This window comes from Scatophagus argus, chromosome 13 (genome assembly GCF_020382885.2).
Source record: "Scatophagus argus isolate fScaArg1 chromosome 13, fScaArg1.pri, whole genome shotgun sequence".
Classification (NCBI taxonomy): Eukaryota; Metazoa; Chordata; class Actinopteri; family Scatophagidae; genus Scatophagus; species Scatophagus argus.
The window spans coordinates 14,591,119-14,611,629 of NC_058505.1; the positions used below are offsets into that span (position 1 = coordinate 14,591,119).

The 20,511-nt window shown below is 41.7% G+C and overlaps 1 protein-coding gene across 5 annotated transcripts in view; it reads right to left on the reverse strand.

The window, feature by feature from the left end:
• LOC124069380 (SPRY domain-containing SOCS box protein 4-like) overlaps window positions 1-20,511 on the reverse strand; it is a 68,705-nt gene that overhangs the window by 38,111 nt on the left and 10,083 nt on the right. For 2 of the 5 annotated variants that reach the window (XM_046408524.1, XM_046408523.1), the window contains exon 1: window positions 3,435-3,925. The exons of 2 other annotated variants lie outside the window; for them this stretch is intronic. The gene's annotated coding sequence lies outside the window, so the exon portion shown is untranslated. Of the gene's footprint in view, window positions 1-3,434; window positions 3,926-4,380; window positions 4,574-20,511 lie in introns of those variants that run through there. One more of the 5 variants, XM_046408525.1, reaches the window with a different exon arrangement.

Below are 20,511 nucleotides of genomic sequence, written 5' to 3' on the forward strand. Positions count from 1 at the left end.
CTAATTTCAGACGCATTCATTCATGGCCTAAATCTAACCATATCACTTTTTACCACCATTACATAACTGATTTTAAACCACTCCAAGCTTATTTGAACCTTAACTGTCATGCTAAATTAAACTTTGCCTCATTCATATGACGTCTGAGAAATGAATCATAAAGTGGTCACTTCTTCCACTTTCCACTCCTCGGGCGGAGGGGTGGGGGTGGGGATTTTGGGCATCACAGTGTATAAAAACAGAGGTCATGAAAACACGCAGGAAAGCAAACATGCAAACTGATATTATAACTTCTGATAGCAACAGCGGTACCCGCTAGATTAAACAAACTACCATCCTCTCCACATTACTGACATTCATTCCTACTGAGGGAATCCCTGGGTAGCTGAAGATGCCAGAGCCAGACATAAACTGTACCGTCTGGCTCCTAACAGGATGTCAAAATACAGACTCCAGACTGGGACTTTAAACTTACCTTGGAGCTGATGAAAAGAAGTGTCATGCTCATATAGACTCTCTGCACTTATTAGGCAGTTGTAGAGGGAGCCATCACGACTCTTTTATCACGTCTCACTTTGTAGGTTTGACTTTTTTACTTTTCCTCACACATCTGTCTGCTCTACTTTCACCAACTTTCTATCCCTCCCCCACTCCATTCTTTACTTTACTTTCATCCCTACTGCCTGATCCATTTGTCTCTCTGTCTGTCTGTCTTTCTTCCTGTCTATCTGCCTTACTGTACCAGCAAATCCACAGAGAGCACAGCAGCATGGACACCCTATCAATTGGTACAAATTATCTAAGGCTCTAACAACAAATGCCCCAGCTTCTAGCATGTGGCAATCAATGCAAGCTCAGCGTGCAGGAAAAGCAGGGTCTGCAAAATGCCAAACACAAGAGGATTCACACACAGCTGCATACTAGCACACATGCTCACGAAAACCCCTCACAAAGATGAAAATGAATGTATGTACTGTGGAAGAAATGACCTCTATGCACATGAGCTGACGGTTGCCTTTAGTGAAATATCCCTGATGCATCGCTTTTCTGTATTTCCTGTCAATAACAGAAGCAGTCTCTTTCTCTTTCTTCCTCCCATCATAGTCTGAACTCTTCACAAAGAAACTCCAGTCATCCTCTCCCTAATGAAATGTTTCCTCTCCCACATCTTCCTCCTCTGCTCACATTAATCTGCTCCCCTCCTGAAATGAAAAATTCCCTCCAAAAATTCCCTCACTCTTCTTCTTAAATACTGAATTTGCTTCATTGTTGTTTGAGGATGTTAAGATACGCAGTTGCCTAAAAATAATAAAATGCGGTACAAATAAAGAGTATGAAATATGGAACACACACACACACACACACACAGGCACACTGTCTACTAAGTTCTTATATTTCCTCATGTCTGCTGTGACACCTTAAAATCCATTAGTGCTGTTGTGATTGAGCACTCCTTTACAGACACCTACGCAAAACCTATTCATCTTTCTCTCTCTCTCTCTCTCTCACATACACACACACACACACACACACACATACACACCTTCAGAAGGCCTTGTCAGTGCCATCCATAAAGCTCTCTGGGGTAACAGTAGATTCAGGTGGCAGATTCACAACCCCAGCAGTAATGAAACTGAATCAAAGTCTGACTGAACATGACGCACCGTTGCTGCTGCCTCACTCATTTAACATCCAAACTGCTTGAACCAGAGCGTGATGAAACGTGTCACTCCCACACAAGTCCAACGTTAGTTTTTTTTTTTTTTTTTTTTTTTCAAATGCTCTCATGATGAAATATTGTCTAGCACAAAATTTGGCTCAATAAATTTTATTATTATTATTATTTGGCTTTAAACTTAAGTATTAGACAAATAAAAAACGACCTCATGATGAGTGCCATGAATGTCTGTATAACATATGTCATGTCATTCATGTCGATCCATCCAATAACTGTTGATGAAATATGTCAGTATGACCTAAAGTTGTAGACTCACTGAAATGCCATCTTGAGAACAATGCTGTGTGGCTAAAAACACCCCATTTGTTGCCCATTTTATATCATTGTAAATTGAACATATTCGATGTGTTGGACAAAACGAGCAATCTGAAGATGTCACTTCATGTACCAACTTGATAAGAACATTTTTCACTGACAATATATGGGCAATATATCAGTTACTCAAATGGTAATTGACAGATAATGGAAATAACTAAATAACTGCAGCCTTAGCTCTGTGACACACATGCGCACACACACACACACACACACACACACACACAGGTTTAATGACTGGGTCACTTGTCTCTCTCGCCACATTGTTCTCCAAAATTGCTCTGTGTAAAGTAGAACAAAGGGTGCTGTGCCAGGACAGGGAAAAGTACATCCACACAAGCACGCACACACACACACACACACACACAGTGATACTGAGAAACCTCCCCGCTGTTCTCAAATTCCAACTAGAGAAAGATAGAAAATGAAGAGAAAGAAAGGAAGGACCTTAAAAAACAGTGAGGAAAGAGGCGATTATTTAAATCGAGGGACTAACGAAAAAAGCAGGCAGAGGCTGAGGTGGAGGAAGGCTATATGGATTTGGCAGAATTGAAGAGAACATAAACAATAGAAGAGATGGAGAGAGAGAGAAACAGAGGTCAGCAGCTGACAAAACAAAAGGCTAAAGTCAGAAAGGAGAAATGCTATCTCTCTATCCCAGGATGGACCACACAAATGTACCCTCCCACCCCAATCCATAGACTAAACACAACAGCGTGACAGAAGCTACTGCAGGCAGAGTGGGGCACGGAGCCGGATTAGGGGTGTTTGTAACATATAGACAAACAGTGTGTTTAAAAATAGAAAGCAGGATCTATCCTATTATTGTATGTGAAGGGGGGAAATCCTTGGATAGCTTATCCCAGGACTCTCGACTCTCTAGCTCTCCCCAATAAAAGCAGACACACACACACACACACACACACACACACACACACACACACACACTGGGGTATCCCATCTGGCCAGCTGGGGCTTCAAAACCATTAAGAGAATTAAAGGCGACAGGAGATAAGCAAGAGAGGGGGAGAGAGGGAGGCTGAGTGCATGGCAGCATCCACGGGAGAGGAGAATGTTGAGTATATGATCAAAAGGTTAACAGCAGCAGCAGTGTGTGGGCTCATCTTGTTTATAGACACAGAATGAAAAAACAATCTTAGAGCTACTTTTATCTCTCAGGCATGTATCGTATATCACTAAATAAGGCATGTATCGTATATCAGCTGTGTCGTCATATACAGCTGTAGCGGCTACTCCATTCTTCCACAAACACACACACACAGACACACACTCCTGAAATAGCAAAAATCTCTTTCAGTGAGATATATTTCAGCAATGACACACTACACCTTGTAGACAGCACAACAGATCAGCCACTTACAGCGAGTCTCCAGTGGCTCTTCTCATGTCTAGCCGCGTGTTCAGTCCATGTTCAAATCCTGACAGGCAGCCAAAACACAGCTAAACTCCTCCAGCCACCGGCAGAGAGGGAGAGAGGGAGAGAGGGTGAGAGAGAGAGAGAGGACCCGAGCAGACAGGAGGAAGAAGACACCAGCACACAGCAAGTCTGAGACAGAAAGAGAGACTCCCTCTTTCCTCAGAGAGCTGCCCACCTCACTCCTCCTCCCTCCCTTGTTCCCTCCCTTTTTCCCTTCCCTGGAGCTTATCTGTCCTAAGGCTATCACTTCTTCCCCACGCACCCCCCACCCACCTTCCCCTAACACACTTGCGCTCCAACTCTAAAGAGTGTTTCCAAGGCAGCGCCGTCACGACGTTCTCTGCTGACAACTACAGCGGCGCACAGACTTCGGAGCCCCACTCCAGCTTCAGTCCCACTTTAGTCTTTATGTGTGTGTGTGTGTGTGTGTGTGTGTGTGAGAGAGAGAGAGAGAAATGAAGAGCTGAAAGCCGATCCCCTCTGACAGCAACCAGACCAGCAGGCAGCTGAGAGAAACACCCAGTTCACCTCCCCCGCTCCCTCCCCTCTTCATGACTCCCTCTTTCTTACAAAGAGCTTGCAACCAAGCCAACCAAGCAAAGCAACCCCCGCTTCCCGCTCTGTTAGTGGGACACACATGTTCACATACACACTCACACACACACACACACACATACACACACACACCCTGACACGTGCCACAAACACACCCAGCACGAGTGGATCATGTGCACATTTTAGTCATCAAGGTGAAAAAAAACTTGTGTCACCACAAGTACATGTGAGGTTAAAACTGAAAAACAAAATATCACTGAAGAATGAACACTTGGAGTTTAACGTAGAAACTGTCAGGATAAGAAGTGCTCAGAGGAATGGCTCTTTTTCCTACTTTTCTGCAGTTAACACATTTCATCCAGTCCTGTCTGGATGAGGACCTGCTCTGCTTTGTTCTGCTCTGCTGTTCTCTGTTCCATCCTGTCATCACGCTGTGTATCTGCCCACATTGCTGAAGAACTTGGCTCAGAGATGATGTCATGATTGAGTCCATTTATCGGCCTTCAGTTGGTGGAGTTTTCCCACAGCTACATCAGTCATTCACAAAGTGGGAAGTGAAGAAAGAGTTTGAAATTGCACAAGCAAACACGCACACACACTGTGCCTACATGTGGCCAACTTTTTCTTTCACTGCTACAGCTTTTCACCTCCATGTGGCGTTTAAAAACACAACATGCTTATGCACTTACCAACATAAACACTAATGCTAGAGTACTTGTGCGTGCATTTGTGTATAAGCATATACACCCTGAGTTACATTTAGTGTGGCGGACTCCAGTGTTTTCAGTCATGCAGGACTGAGGCACAGCCAGCTCACTTCCTGAATAGACTTCCTTTTCCCAGGGCTGCAGGGACCACCGGGAACCAAACTCCCCGCAACACCACTGCTACCACTATATCATTACCATATCATTACATCACACTGACTGCAGAGACATTCAAATGTAACACACAGTAAGAAAGAGCAGTTAATTATGTTTTTTTTTTTTTCTCACACATCTACGATTAATAGAGGATGCATTTAATTAGGAGCTAGTGCAATCAAAAGATACTGTTGTCCATCCAACACACACACACACACACACACACACACACACACACTAACAAATAGGCACATAATGTGCTTAAAGAAATAGTTTGAAATTTTGGGAACTATTGATACCGCTCTCATATATGCCTTAAAATATGAAGCCAGATTATTCTAGTTTGGCTAACCTTCTGCTGGTTACTTTTAATCCATCAAAAAAAAACAAAAAAAACAAACAAACAAACAAAACTGAAGAACAACAATTTTCTGATTTGTGGGGGGCTATGTGCTGGACCATTTCTTCGTCAGGTCACCTGGCAACCAGTCAAAAAACTTTTTACACTTTGTTATTTTCTATGGCTTAGACAAAAAAAGATACATTGTGTTAATTGGTGAACTTTAGCTGTGCTGATAAACAGGTTTTGTCAGTTGACAGTTGTCTTTGTGCAAAGCTAAGCTAACTACCACTGGCTGTGGCCTTTACGAGTGTGCAGACCAAAATCAGCCCTGCACTGAAACAACATAAGGGGCTGAATTGGTGGGGGTCATTGGGGGGGATGCTCCTAGGGTACCAGTGAGCCATGAAGTGCAATTCAGGTTGTCCTGGCTTTACTTAATGGACAAACAAAGTGCTTTTAACTTTTGCTTTAAATTACATTTATTTGAACAGCCTGTGGTACAGACATACAACTTGGTGAGACGTTAAAAAGGCAAAACAGGCATGTACAAGAGAGCGAACTCGAATTAACACCTTGTGGTCCCCACCGATAGAGAGCTTCATCACATGGTGTAGCTACAGTCATCTGAAGCTCAAAATCATCACAACCAGCGGTGGACTACAAAGCTTCAAATGTGGAAGTTGTGAGTGGTTCGCACACGTTTAACGAAGCAGCACTGACGATCTGTACAGCAGCATTGTTTCAAGGTGGACACCCAACTCAGCATCTGACCAAACGAGAAATGTCACAATCTCCCCTCTGCTCCTGAGTTATTGTGTTGAATAACAGAAAAAAACAAAAACATTATAATGGCACAGTGAAGTTGACCTTTGACCTTTTAGATATGAAATGTCATCTATTCATCATTTTATCCCATTAAACACTGGTGTGAAACTATGGTGTAACTAGTATTTCAGTTCTTGCCTAAAAACTTGTTTTGTCATGTCACAGCGACCTTGGACCTTTGACCGTTAACCGCCAAAGTATAATCTACAACTATGGCTGGTGTGGAGACACAAAAATATGTGTATGGATTTACCAGTTTGAAAACCATTCAACATAAACATTTGGCGACACACAGACAGAGTGTGTGCATGTCAAAGCCAGTCAATTGACCTCATTCAGACCAAGAGTTAGAAAAGAGGAAATGTGCAGATCTGTACAAACACACAGTGGCGGCTATGGATCACATGAAGCAGACGTATTTACCTTCGCCCCACACACACATGCACATGGAGTTCATACACCACACACCAACCTCAACCTCCTAACTGACTCTCCGTTATTCTAGACACCAGCTGAAGTAGGTCAATGGTTTTGAATGTAAGCAGTCACTGTAAGCTTAACATAATACACACGGGTAGGAGGAGGGGGCTTTGAAGCAAGGTTAGAAATCTGGTTAAGAACCTGAGGCTGGATTTCAATGAAAGTCATGCTGCTGTGAGGCCGAGTTCAGGTTCTAAGGTTTGGGGCAACATTTCACTGATGAGTTTGCCTTGTAAAAATTGTATTTTTCTACGTATTTTTAGGCAGTAGTATGCAAGAGAACACTGCACTAATTTAATTGCTGTAATCCCGCAACTTCTATGTTTGTTGCAAAAATCAATCAGTTCTTCAACAAATTATGTTTTGCTGTTTCAAAGTCCTATTAGAGGATTGCAAAGATCTGGATTTGTAATGTCACTAAGAGACACAATCTGGTGATGCTCACCGATAATAAAGGATCAGCTTGACAGTGTGTCCATAAACAGGTTGAATTTCTGAACATATGAGGGCCCACAGCTTATTATTTTACTTTTGCTAATTTACAGCTTAATTTGCATATAAAATACAAACCCACACACTCAGCCTCCTAAATCTGCTGGATTAGAGGCTTTTCCAGGTTTTAGCTTCGGGAAGCTTTGCCACAAACCAATGATCACCAAAATTGATTGTGTTGTCCAGCATCGTAGTAATAAAATACTGTAGGTAAAATACATTTGCAAGCACAGGTTCCCTGATAAAGTAAATATGCAGTTTTTTAAAAAATGTTTTCTGCACTGTTTACTGAATGTGTCACATTGTCCATTTATATCACTATGCGATACATAAAAAATATACATAGTATACATAAAAATCCACTGAATCAAGTTCCTGTACATATTTAGGTTACTATACTGTCTAATAAAGGGCTTCAGATTCACTGCTATCACCCTGAACAAGCAACCAAAGATACAGTTTGATATCAAAGCTTCAAACAGAGGTCTGAGTCTGAGGTACATCCCCCATCTTCTCTGATGGACCTGGCTTTAAATTGCCCCCTGATTTTCTGCCTCAAGGCACCTTCACACTTAAGGGACCCATGGGGTCTGGGGCGAGTGTGTGTGTGTGGGTGTGTGTGTGTGTGTATGTGTATGTGAGTTAATCTGCAGGACAATGGGGGCCCTGTCTTTAGCCCCACCCCACCCACAGAATTAGGACTGGGGGCCTCACAGCTGAGCAGCTTACTGACAATGAAAACTAGAAGTGTATGTGCATGTGCATGAGTGTGTGTGTATGTGTGTGTGTGTAAGCGTGCATGTGTGCTCTGCCTCCTGCCAACACACGTGTCAAACACAAAGCCTTCCAACTGTCCATACGGCCCGGGGGACAAGGATAGACGGAGAGGGAGGGATGGATAGATGGACACATGGACGGATGGCAGGGGAGAACAGGAGTTCAGAAGAAAGGAAGTGGGAGGAACAAGGGGGTCTGAAACGTGCAGCCCCGGGGTGAAGGGTGAGGATGGAGAGAAAAAAGAAACAGTAGATGGGAGAATTAACGTGTACAGATGGCTGAGAGCGACAGGAGCACGGCCAGACTGGACAAGGTAACAGTGAAAGAGGGTTGATGAAGGACATGTTCGCTGATTTTGTGCTCGAACGAGAAGATGTTGTTTTCACATACGGACCCAAATACACTCAAACATTCATATTACTGTACTTGTGAGGACCCTAATTATCTAGCCAGACCTAAAACTGCTCTTACTTGAATTCAAAAAGAATGGTTTGATTTTTCTTTTTTTTTTGCAAAACAGGCTTGTTCGTTTTCTTGCCGAGAACTAGATGAGAAGATTGATACCTTTTGTGTTTTATGCAGCTGATGTGCAGACTTTTTCTTGTGTGAATGCACTGACTTTTTGAGTTTTGAGGAGGAGGTTGCCAAGCACATCAGAGAAGTCCAGAAAGTTACTGCACGTGGCCGAGAAATAGTCCCCCTTGTAAAATCACAACGTATCATTTTTATACTCAAGTTTTTGTAAGTACCAAACAAAATATAATTAACACATTAATTAGTGAGCTTTAAAGGTGCTCATAGGCAAATTTTGTTTCCTTTGGACAGAGCCAGGCTAGCTCTTTCTTTCCTGTGTCAAGTTTTTATGCTAGCTAAGATAAGCATCAACTGGCTTCACACAGCGTCATCAGCTTATGTAAGTCTCATGCTAACATCATCAACAATGAAGTAATAATCTGCAAAAATCCTCCAACTCCTTCACCTGAAATGGTCACTGTGTTTTTCTGAAGCCAGTGAAGGTTTCCAGGAAAGTGTCCAATGTGACCCCCCCCAAAAAAAAAAAAAAAAAAAACCTCTTCACACCCCTTTCTTCTTTGAATTAAAGCTTCTTTTTTTTAATCTTGGAAAGGCAACTCTGCTGTGGCTTGGCCACACTTTGCATTTGACTCACATTTCCTCCCCTGAATGACTGATCTATTGGTATCTTTTTTAAAATCTGTCTATTTATCACAAAATCTCTGCGCTTTAATCAAGCAAAAACTACACTATATGGTATCAATACATGGAAGAATGTAGACATTTTTATTTTAAGAAAATGTATACTAATACCTAATTATACTTTCTCTCTTAACCCTAAACTCGTCAGAGCCTTTCATCAACCTTAACTGAACTTGATCAAAGCCTAAATGCTGAATCCTAAATCTAATCTGAATTCAAATCTTTCCTCTGAACCCCAGTCCTCACCCTATAGAAGCCCTTTAAATTGAGCTATGCCTGGTAAAAATGTCCTCATATCAGAGGGTTGTCCTCATCTTTCCCTGACTGTGAGGACATTCATAAAAAGATGAGAACACCCACATTCAGCTGTCGTACTGTGTGAACACAAAAGAAAGACTCTGCGAAACACACAGACACTCCACTCCTTTCCCTCTTACACACACATCGATACAGATGCTGGCCGTCTGAGTACAGCAGGTAGGCATTAATTTAGCCTGGCCGCACAATCAATGATGGTAAATGGAGGCAGCAGGAGGGACAGGCAGTGATATGCTGCTTTCATTTCCGTCTCTCTCTCGCTCTCTCACAAAACACAACCTTTCCATGTCTTGTTTCATTACAGGAAAGCTCTCTAAGTGAGTCACAGTCTTCCTTGGTACAGCACGCATGCAGTTTTCTCTTGCTTTCAGGCTTCAGTTACACAGACACTGGGTATCACGTCTGTGCCTTGTTCTCTGTTACATGCAGCCTTATCAAGGCCATGTCTTCACTAATGCGGACACATGTGAAAACCTTGTTTAAGTGGGAAAAGCTTTCCATCTGCACTAGCACTGTCAGGCTGTTTATATAAGGTTTACTATGAAGGATTTGTCCATTGTTCTTCTAAACGCACCATTCAAGGGTGCAATAGGTGATTATTGAGTCTCATTGCCGCGACGTCAAATACAGATGCTTCGGTCTGCAGCGTTGGAATCTGATCACCTGTGATGCAGGCTGGCGCTCAGGAACATCCCGAACATAGCAAAAACACTAAGAAAATACAGGCAGAGTGCAGGGACTCTGCACATATAGACAACACCACACATTTTATGAGTTTATACATTGTTTATACCGCTGTATAGTATCTATAGTTCACACTCTTGTTCAGCTTCTGCAACCCACATAAGCCAGAAGTTCTACCAAATCTCCACTTATTGGTAATTGTATTTCACAGTTTTTTGAAGGGTTGTTTACAAGTTCAAAGTCTGAAGAAAGCAGTGCATCTGCAAATCACAGTTCTCAAAAATACACCACATGACAAAAAGAGGCCTGAAGTCACATGTCAGTGTTTCCTGTTGACACCAGACGAGCATTTTCAAAAATATCTCTTCTCAACACAGGCTTAGTCTGAGTACAACCGACCAGTACAACCGTTTTTTTTTTCTCTGTTGATTTCACATCTCTCCTTTGCTCTTCTTTTTAAAGCCGCCTGATGGCCTCTTTCTCACCTTCCTCCTCCTCCTCCTCTCTAGCCCTTCATCTCTACCCTCTCTCTCGTTACCCTCACATCTCCTCTGTCTCATCTCTATCTGCTCATCCATCCATCAATTTAGCACCTCCCTTGCCACTCCTCTCCTCCCACAATTTTTCCCCACTGCCAATCCTCTTCCTCGTGTCTCCCCTCCCCTCTGCTCCCGCCACCTCCTCCCTTTTCTCCAACATCTGCTGGTCTGCGTCTGTCACTGCTGACCTCTCGCTGCCACATGCCAAGTCCTCTTCTCAGTGTCCCACAGAGACCCTAAATCATTAACACACACACAGATCAGCTTGTGATAGATGGCTGTGCCCCACCCATAGAGAGCGAGAAAAGCACACAAATTCAACCTCTGATTGCAGACTCTCATTACATTGCTGTATCATTTGTCAATTAAATGTCTCATAAAGGGCAAATTCTTCAATTAAAGTGCCCTTGGACCACATTTGCAAAGAATCTTGACAGACTGAAGATGGTCATTCTGAAATGCTGATTGCATTACAGCTACAGACACATCAGCGCTGACAGTGGCATTTGGCGTTAACGCCGTGCTAAAACACGCTCACTTAAAGACACCTCCAGCTAAAGAGAGAGAGTTTGTGCTGCTCCACAAAATAAATCTACCACAACCTGTCAAGCCTTTGTTTTTGTCTTTTTTACACCAACATTAGAGCGTACATGCAGGTTTTTTAAATCATCTAAAAATGGCCAATGATTCCTTTGCAATTGCCAGTAGATGTTTTCCTTCTGTTTTCTCCTGGCGTGTCACATTCAAAGTCATGCACGTCAGAAAACAGAGAACAGCACAAGGCAGCGTGCAGGCCAGTGACAATGTTGTAGTGCTTATTTTTTTTTATCTTCTCCTTCGGTCTCTTGTTCAAACTCAATGCCGACTGGGCAACGTTCAAAGGCTGCCTGAATGAAGACGGATGGAAAAGTAAGCACCAATAAGCACCAAATTTCAACGTGTGTCATAGAATTGCATCAGAAAAGGGGCAAAAATTAGCATCCTGGTGTCATGTTTGCCGATTGGAGTTGGAGCTTTGAAATACCTGAGGCTACTGCACAGTCATTTCACCCAAGAATGAATTACAACTGTAACCTTTTACAGTGACGACACAAGCCAGATATTAGTGAGTTTTTTGTCCAATGTGAAAGGATTATAAGTGACAGCTGAAGGACTACTTTACTACTCTGCGGTAGTAAAGTAATATTGGTATATCTGCTCTCCTGGCCAAACTGCAAAGCTAGGAGTTGCAAGTGTCACCTAAAATCTTGTCAACTGCTTCTCTGCTTGTCAAATCTCTGCAATGTACAGAAAAAACAACATGTCTACAACGTCAAATTGCTTCTAGCATACCTCTCCTATAGCTGCTGTTTTACAGACTTTTACTGTGATTTTTTTTTTTTTTTGTGGCTCAAGGCATTCTAGACCTTTTACTGCTTGCTGTACATGTATTATATCCCACTGTATCAAAGCAACTCATCTTTTATGTCACTTCAAGGTCTGACAACGCAACAGAACTGGCATCTTAAAACCACAGTAACACATGTCCAGCATGCCTCCTCGTACCCTTCGACTGCAAACACATCTGCTAGTCACACATTAGGTTTCAAGCCCACACGCACATGGACATGGCTGCTGTGCCATGTGGAATATTTACACCTGCTATTTTTTTTTAGCTGAATCAATCATCATTTTGAAATCTTACTCATGACTTCAAAACAAAGAAATCAGATCAGAGTAGGTCAGACAGACGATCAGACAAAAGAAATAGAGACAGAAACAGATGTAATCGGTAAAGACGAAGATACATTATGTCTACCCCAACTCAAAACACGTACACACACACATGCACACCAAAGCTGCAGGACAAAGAAAAAAGGAAAATATCAAAGGCTTACGGGTATGTCCTTCACTATCACTAAGATGGCAGAAAATATCCATTATCCATCCATAACAGTATCAGTCACTGTTAGGTACTGTCACAAACTGTGACAACACAGTTAACATAAGCACAAAATAAGGAAAATAAGCAAACTGGATTAACCTGAGTACTACTACTACTACAATTGCTGATGGGTTCAGAAAAAGCACAGCAGTTGTACTTTGAACTTTTTGAAATGATGTTTAGGATAGAAATCCTGTTCACAGTGCACTTTACTTACCCCATGCTCAGTGACATGTGCATGGATACATCTTTATTCTGCATGCGTCCGTCCAGGCCAGGGCCAAAGGTGCAAGGTCAGTCAAATACGTAGTCTACAAGGCTACCTGTCATCAATAACCCACACACTCAGATACGGAGCCATCGGGACTGCACTCAGCAAACTTATGAATATATGCAGACACATACAGACCCCGTCCTGCATTTAGTTTCCCGCCTGCCTTTTCCTTCATCTTTGCGGTGTTGTGTCTGCAAAAACTGTGTCGTAGTAAGCTAGAAAATCTGTCTGCAAGAACATCATTGAAATTTCCCATCAGACCCGTGTTTCTTATTTTCCATTCACCGCATGCCATGCTGTGCAAAAAGACCCATTTACAAAATGTGATATTAGCCTTGTCACACGGTGCGACATGCACTCGTGTCGTTTTGTCGACAATGATGACGCTAGTGACCACAGAGAGGAGCCCCCGAGCACTCCCCCCTCCACACACACACACACACCCAAGTTTGATGCGCGTGTGTTGTTTTCATCTATCTGACTGCCTGGGTCGACATTTCTGTGTCTTCATGTGTAATTCACCAAAACAGAGGTGTAACCATGTCATAACAAAACATCATTTGTTCTGATAATTCAAACCTGGAACACCTGCAGAATCTCTCATTATTTCAAACTGAATAGCTGACAGCTGGCAGCTATTGTTCATGGCCATGCAGCACTCAGATAAGCAGAAAAATTTTGATTGTAAAGTGAAGATAACAAAGCAGTTTGAGGTTGGAAATTTGCATATGGACGTAATTTAAACAAAATTACAGCAGATCCAAAATGGCTCATTTTTATGAATAAATAAATATTCACACTTTTATGAGGATTAGAATTGCCCTGAAAGGTGTCTGTTTGCATTCCTTCCATTGACACCAAAACATATTGGGTGTATCCTTGGCCTAGAATTTACAAAGCTAATTTTTTTATAAATATTTTGAGCCTCATATGATTTATATGCATGTGTTACTATGGTCAAAAACTCCCCAAAGACCCTGTGAGATTTAGAAAATTTGTGTATGAAACAAGCGAGTTTGACCTCACATTTTCAATCCACATCCATGTGGGGTTTTCAATTTATTCCTAAGGTTAACTATATTATGATTTTTATGCTATTATGCTTATGCTATTAGCAGTGAAAATTGCACTTAACAACAGCTGAATCATTTTACTTATAAAACATCACAAACCTATGAATATTGAATGTTTGTAAAGAAAATATACATCAAGTAGCATTTCTGCACTTTATGCTAAATTGTGATTAGCAGTCAGTGCAGTACGCATATGCAATGCAAAAAGTAAAGGCAAAAAAAACACACACACACACAGTAATGACCTGAGCGACAGCAGCCACACAGACAGACCTCGTACGACAGCAGGACTCAGCAGGTCGGACATGACAGACGGGTCATGGAAGAGTCGAGGAGTTCAGAGTCGAGCCGAGCGATATCGAGCAGCATTCTGGGCAACACAGCAGCGCGGCCAGCAGTTTCTCAGCCCACAGCAACTTAGCAGCTTATGGCAGCTCTATTTCCTCCAGGCAGACTGGGAGGAAGCACCAGACTGCTAGAGTAATCTACTTTACTCTGGGATTAGAAGCCCTCTGCAGGTGTCACTCTCTGCCTGTCCGTCTGTCTGTCTGTCTGTCTGTCTGTATAGTTCTGTCTTGACCTGTTGAACACTCTCACTCACTCTACGACTCATTTACAGACTTCTGCTTTTACATTCAAACACATATTCTGATATTAAACTTGTAACAGATGCACAGGAGGCCCATAGACAATTTAATAACACTATAGGGTGATGCTTTAGCCATCAGTGTACATCATTTCATCTTTTATTCTGGTAAGTCATCTTTTTTCCATCAGTTTAGCAGGTGGTCTCTGCTGATTATACTATGGTGACAAAGCTCATCAGGAGAGAGAAACTTCTGACAAGGCTTCTGCAAAATAGTAAAAAAATTAAAAAAAACATTTCTTCTTTTTTGAACTCAGAACAAAACAACACATTTTAGCTGCTGAATTCATGTAACCCTGATTTAGACTCTGAAAGTGAACTAATTTTAACTGATGAATTGTGCTTTTAGTTGCACGTGCAGAAATTTAAGCTCAGTGACTAAATGTTTCTCACAGAAATGCACCTTGGGAGTAGTTTCATTTTTATGGGCACAGACTCTTTGCTTTTTTAATCTAAGAGCCACACATTCCCAGAAGCAACCACTCAACTTTTTTCCTGAAGTTTCACCTCAGAGAATCCCATTCAAGCCTTGGAAGTGCTTCAACTGCCAGTCTAACTTTGTTTATGTAGTGAATTAAAATGAGTTTGCCTTTAGAACTGTGGATGCCCAAAAGAACATTTTGCAAGTCGATAAGCTACTGTATTTGTTTTTTTCCTTATTTCTGATTTTGGGCTATTATTTTAATATCCTGATTGAAGCAGTTTCACCCATTGTTCAGCATGTCTATGTTGAAGGAGGAAGCTGTAGTGCAACCGTACAGCAGACAGTCTGGGTAATAGTTTTGAAGTTCACATTTATTTACATTTCCAAATAAGACATTTAGATAAGCAGGTTCAACTGGGGATTTGTTGTGTTCAAAACTTGTCTGACTGCTTATGTTTTGCGATGCCTCGAGCACTTCTCCGTGAAGCTGTCCAGCAGTGTTTACTCAGTGGAAAATCTAGTAAAATATTTTGCTCTTGTAGCAGTTTCCATATGTTAACACCTAAAAAGAACTGTTCCTCTTGAGAGTTTTCCAGACTTGACGTTCCACAGTTCAAATTGGGGTAAAAACTTCATGACACTCACTTTCGAGCAAAAAGAAAACCAAAGAAAAAAATGGACAGATATCAGAATAATGTGAAGCTTCTCAAATTCCCAACCTTTTTGTTTTATTCAGGATATACTCCACTGTGGTTCTAAAACAATTGGTCAGTCAACAAAAAATGGATAAGCAACAACTTTATAAATAGTAAGTAATTTATTCAGGAATTTACACCGATCAGCCATAACATTGTTACCACTAAGCAGTGAAGCAAATAACATTGATTATGTCATTACAATGGCACTTGAACTTGAATGGCAAGTGAACATTTTGTCCTTGAAGTGGAAACCAGTGAACTGGTGACAGGGTCATTGGTGGCCAAGGCTCAAAGCTCAAACTGCTGAAAAAGCTAATGCTAGTTCCAGCAGAAATGTGGGGCTGCATAGTCAAAGACCAGTCAGAGTTCCCGTGCTGACCCACGTCCGCCGCCAAAGGCACCTACATGGGTTTGTGACCATCAGAACAATGGAAAAAAAGTGGTCCAGTCTGATGAATAATGTTTTCTCTTTCATAGCGTGGATGGCCGGGTGTGTGTGCGTCACTTACCTGGGGAAGACATGGCACCAGGATGCACAGGCAGTGGGATGCTTTGGGCAACGCTCTGCTGGGGAACCTTGGGTTTCTGCAACTCATGTCCGATCCATGCAGGTTCCACCTCGCAATATAGGGGACTTAAATGATGTGCTACTGATGGCTTGGTGTCAGATACCACAGGCTACCTTCAGAGGTCTAGTTGAGTCCATGCCTAGATAGGTCAGGACTGTTTTGGCGAAAGGGTGACTTAATAGGGGACTCAATATTAGGTGGGTAGTAATAATGTTATGGCTGATCGGTGTATAGATACTCGCCAATGAGGATTTGCCTCTGTTTTATCTTTACTGTCATTACAAATTCAGTATCTTTGGATTTTGGACTGTTATAAGGACTATCCTTTTAGTCCTTACTATTGTTGTTTTAGTCCTTAGGACTATTGTTTTAGTCCTTAAAACAACCCAAAACCCAAAGATATATTATAAATATATTAATATTTACTGATTTTGCCTTTGACTCTGAGAACTTGTATGGGTCAAACAAATTCATTGTTACAATACTGTACATTTTACCCTACCCTTTACCCTACGTCTTTATGGAATCCAAATAAGTATGTCCAATCAGATTATTGAGTGCACGCAAGCGATTCTCTCAACCCTCGACAGAAAAAGTCAACACTAGCAGTGGCGGATGGGAGTGTCAGTAAAAATTCAAACACCAGAACTGCCAAGTATTGCATTTCAGTTATGTGCTGCCAAGACAAATGAAGCCAAGTCTCGCCACAATGACAGGCGAGCTGTTACAAACACGAGAACTGAGTAAAACTCAACGCAGCAAAAGGAAGGAGGCTCACACATTCAAATTGCTTCTCTGCTCTGGTGAGGGGAGAGGTCAACCTGATGAACATCTCCTTCTGAAATACAAAAGACCTCCACTCATTATACGTCAGCGTCACTGAAAACACCCTCATATAGCGTTAGGGAATCTAATGTTGCTATGACAACTACAGAAGTACAGAGGAGGCTCACACACATACACATGTATGCAAAGACAGACAGGTTGCAGGCGACAGATTTCAGTAGGATGAAGACCTACACAGAGGATGTCTGCACTGTAAGCATGAGAATAAGAGAGGGAGATATGAAGAAGCCAAATATAGGAACAGAATAATGAGCTTCTTATCAGCTGCTCCATCGTTTTCATATCTCTTCTGCTTTCCCTCATCCCTCCGTCTCCCTGACATTTTTCCTTCCCCCTTTCCCCTTGAATGGACCAAGTATTTCCCTAGAGCAACTCTCCTGTATGAAAGGGATATATTATACCAGGAATTTTCGATTATGTGACAGCAGCAAACTTCCTTGAATAAAAAAAAAAAAAGAAAAAAAAAAGTACTGGCAGGATATTGTCCAATTTCCTTGCCACAAGAATATTTACTGTCTGTCAGATCACAGCAATTCATGTATCCAGATTAAATCAGAAGAGTTGTCAAACAGAGAGACTATATTTCTAACTGTCTTTGTACTTTTGAATTGAACCTATTTGAATCATCAAACCACAAATAAAGGGAATATGTCTTTGTGTGTAATATTTTTCTTTTTGCCCTTTTTAAGCAATAAAGAAAGACAAATGAAGCATCTTTGATGCCAACAACACAAGATGCTCTCAGTTTACAGGAGTTCGTCTGCACTCGGTCTCTCTTCTGTGTGACAAACACATCCTCAACCACAGACACACACACACACACACACACCTGCCCACACAACAGTTCACACTAGCAAGCACTGATTGTTTTCATTAAAGATGGCCATTAAAATTTCCCAGAATCCAGGGTGTTGCTTTCTTTCTCTGACATGCTATCAAAAACCCAAAGATATTCAGTTTATTATCACAGAAAACAAGCAGTCAAGCAATTAACAGATTATGTAAAATTAGACAAAATCAAACAGAAAATGAACTCTGTCTGTCTGTCTGTACGTCTCTCTCTCTCACACACACACACACACACACACACACACACACACACACACACAGTGTAAGTGGGACGTACTGTACAGACTCTCCTGTTTCACAGCTACCTCCTGTTCCTTTGACTAATTCAAAGCGCTCAGTCAGATCTGTTACAGACGCAGACAAACCAGCTCAGAGGCTGAAACTCTGTAGCAACACAACTCATTTCCACAAATTGTCTCTGCATCTGTCATCTGAGTACCAGCACCTGTTGTTTTTGTGAAAGAGCTGTGGAAAGAAGATGACAAACAGCTGGCTCACATGTGTCCGCCTCTCTTCATGTATCTGTCTCATACCCTGCATCTGCCTACATATCTGCCAACTGCCTCTTCCCTCAGTCTAAACTAGTAGATTTCAGTCTTCACTGGACAAAAACATCTGTCCTGTTCAATATTTCTTCACCTCCCTCCCCCCAATACACACACACACACTCACTGTGTCTGACCCAGTTCCTCGCTTAATGAAAAACAAAAATGAATGAATAAATAAATTATAAGTGGGGGTTGCTTTCTATTACAAGAACCCTTTTTTTTTAAATGACATGCCCTTTCTGTCTCTTGCAATGCCTTTTTACACACTTCTCTGCCTCTCACACATATACAAACATTATTTTACTCATTCACACACATGTGCTTCACTAAGTGCTTATCATCTCTTTTAATTCTACATGAGATGAGTATATTCTTACTCCTCACTTTATCTTTCACACACACACACACACACACACACTGTGTTCATCGGATGGCATTGTGCTTCTGTGCTGAATGTTCTCTAAGAGCTGCAGTACACTCATTTTGAAACTGAGTTTGGTGTGTGCGTAAGACTGTCAGGCTTGCAGCTGGGTGTCACAATGGTGGTCTTTCCTCTATGCCAGGATGTGATGAAGACAAGATGATGCTGGAAATAATTGTGGTGGTGAATTCCAAAACACAGAAAACACAGGCACTGGGCATGCTCAAAGCTAATAATACACAAGGAAGAAGATCATTTAGAAAAAATTCTGGGACCATTTTTACCATAACAAAGACTGCTGACGGGGAAATTGTGTGTTCCCTAAATCAAAGAAAGGACACGACATGGAGAGGATTTCCTCTTCTTTAGCAACAGTTGAGGAGTATGGAAGGTGAGCCTAAAGCAAGCAAAAACTACAGCGAAGAGAACCTGTGATGTTTCTATGATGTATTTATGTTAACATCTAATATGAGATGACATACTGTACACAACATGCTCTGCTAAGAAACTAGCAAGCAAAACAGTTGGAGACGGACTAAACACAGTTCAGCATTTAGCAGCTAAAGCGCCATATATTTCCTTCAGAAGTTGGTTGAAGACCAAAAACAGGGCTAAAAGAGTGTGAACATTGGTCTTACATTTGTCACAAAATACAGCTCCACATGAATGATATGGTGGCTCCATAGGTAAATAAGCAGCAGTCATTGCAAGTTCAATGAGTCATAATGATCCTCACAGATTTAGAGGCACGGGCAATATTGTCTACACTTAAGATTACTGTGACTTCTTCTTAAAACTGATGAGTCTTGGTCTCACAATTGTTCCATTTAGCTAAGGGAGGGGGGGGGGGTTATAAACTGCAGCTAAAAAAAAGAAACTAATCACACACTGTCCACATGACTCAGATGAAGCAGTGACAGGAGTCCTGCCCATACTGTGGCAATCAAAGCTCAGTGCAGGGCTTGTTTACCCACTGCATTTATCACCTGTGAGAACAAGCCAATTTCCATTTCCTTTCAACCCTCCTGCCAGTTTAAATCGCTTTGTGTGAGAGAGATGGGCGGGGTGGTGTTACATTTGACAGGTACTGGTTGGCATTTTCATCATAACTACTATTTTTCCCCTCTCTAGATTCACTAACATCTGCCAACTCACATTTAAAAAAGAAAGGAACATTATGTCAAAAGTCGTCCATCACACTTGAAATGAAAAAAACAGTGAGACAGCACCGAGGACGCGAAAACATTTCAGTTGTGCGGTATACATAAATTTAACACAGCAAATAAATAAAAACTTTATCTCCTCCACGTCTTCTTGCCTTTCACTGGCAGCATAACACACTCACACCTAAATCACATGTTGAATGACATTATACGCTCAGAGTGCAGTCACTGTCTGGAGTTGGTTGATGAACAGTGATTGCTATTATATGATTGAGTGATTACTAACTTCTAAACAATTCTTTCTCTTTCTCCACACACACACACACACACACACACACACATACACACACATACACACAGTGGACTCCACTCCTCTCAGACTGGTGACACATCTCATCAAACTGTGGTCTATCATAAGTGGCTTTGACACGTGTTTGTGTGTCTTTGAGTGTGCGTCTGTGTACATAATCATACCCGTGTGTGTGTGTGGCACA